Source organism: Cyprinodon variegatus, unplaced genomic scaffold, assembly GCF_000732505.1.
Source record: "Cyprinodon variegatus isolate N-32 unplaced genomic scaffold, C_variegatus-1.0 Scaffold58, whole genome shotgun sequence".
NCBI classification, from domain to species: Eukaryota; Metazoa; Chordata; class Actinopteri; order Cyprinodontiformes; family Cyprinodontidae; genus Cyprinodon; species Cyprinodon variegatus.
The window spans coordinates 1456285-1458176 of NW_015150511.1; positions in this window are offsets into that span (position 1 = coordinate 1456285).

Sequence of the window (1892 nt, forward strand, 5' to 3'; positions counted from 1 at the left end):
CTCTGCCTCCCTGCCTCTGCTTTTGGGTCAACTAACCTTAGCCAAATCGTGACAAGGAATAGTTGGTTGAAGTCACCTGAGACGGAGCTCAGATGCTGCTGAGAAGTGGCTCCGTCTGGGAAAAGAAGCAAAAAAGGGGTAAGTATCAGACGGTAATTCTAAAAAATAAAAAAAAAACGAAACCCTTCCACTTTTCTCCAAGTTTGAAGGCATTTCGCTTCCCATCCAGAAAGCTTTTTCAATTCAATATGTCTGGATTAGTGTGGCGCTCCGGGCTTTATAGAATAGCCCAACAAAAGCCTAATTTATTATCTAATTCATATAAAGCAGTTTGAATTATCCATGTACTGAATTGTGCTGGACGAAAAAACTTGCCTTGCCTTTTTTCAGGTGCACAATATCTAATCATTAACAAAAATACTCATTACATTAGTAGATTATCTTATCTACCTTATTAAATCATGGGCAAATAAACTTATTTTTAATATTTTTATTTATAGATTTTTCGCAGTGGATAAATTAGCTGGAAAAATATAAACTTGGTTGGACTTGGTCTTGATTAACATTAATTTTATTTGGATTGTGGACAATCTAAACACACAATCTGTGAAAAGCATTCCACATGCAACAAATTTAATTTAATATTTAACATAATTTAAATTGCAAACATTACAGCGCTCCTGTTGGATCTGAGGATTATAAATTCCTGCAACCCCCCCACCCATATTTTTTCCCATCCCCTCCGGATTCTATGTGGAATTCTATGGTAATTCTATCTCACCTAAATAATTTGCCAAGAGAAAAACACAGACCAAACCTAATTTAATCAGTGGGTACTGTGAATCAAATCTGTTCATTGTCATCTTGTTTGTGTTTGTTTTTTTTTTCCCACTTCTCCCCAGAGATAACAGAGCCAATATTTTTCTCTGTCTCCCAGAATAATTCTAAACCAGTAGAGATAATTCATAAGAGGAGAAAGAAAAGTTCCTTTGAGATAGGCTCCTCAGGAAAATGGAAAAAGTTATTATTAATCTCACTGCCCGGCACCAAGGCAACACCGACACACACCGTATAGACAAAACATATGAACAGAATAAGGACTTTTTTTTTCTTTTTTACACTCACTGAACCTTGGTAAACAATATTGTTCTATTTTCAACAAACAAGCAATGTTCCACTGGGCCTTTTTTAATTCCATTACAAGTTTCTGAAACCAGCAATAACATTTAAAATATAAGAAGTAAATAGTGAAAGGATAGCAACTTTTATTTCATTTAAATTGGTCAATTTATTTGTTATGCATGGTTGCTATTTGAATCTGTTTTATATGCCTTACATTTAAAGGGTTCACAGAATGATTCTATAGGGTATTTGGTCCTTACGGTCTCTGAATAGGGTGTGTAACATTGGTTGGGCTGAAAATGGCATATTTGCTGCCCTAATGCAAGCCTAAAAGCCCTACAAGGTTTTCTTCCTTTTATGATATGCTCATGAATATTTAGATGAGCTGTGCTCTGATTGGCTGGTTTGATAATAATAATAATAATGAATTTTATTTGTAACGCACTTTACATTTGAACTCAAACCTCAAAGTGCTACAGTTCAAAAAGGGTTTTGTGTTGTAGCTAAAGTGGCGCTCCGGAAATTGAATTGGATGCCCGGAGCCATTTTTAAAGTTTACATCTCATCTGCTGATAGACAGCTGGTTTATGGAAAATGGTCCATCTCTGAAGTGATCAAATATCTGCTGTGCTGCTGCCATCAACACCTTTGTTTATAGATGTTCGAGATCAGCCTGTTTTTCAAAGTAGTCCTGTTTCTCTGACTGTTACTAGTTGGTTTTGCTCTCTTCATCCTCTGTCATGGGAGCTGGTTCAGAGCCTGGCTGTGTG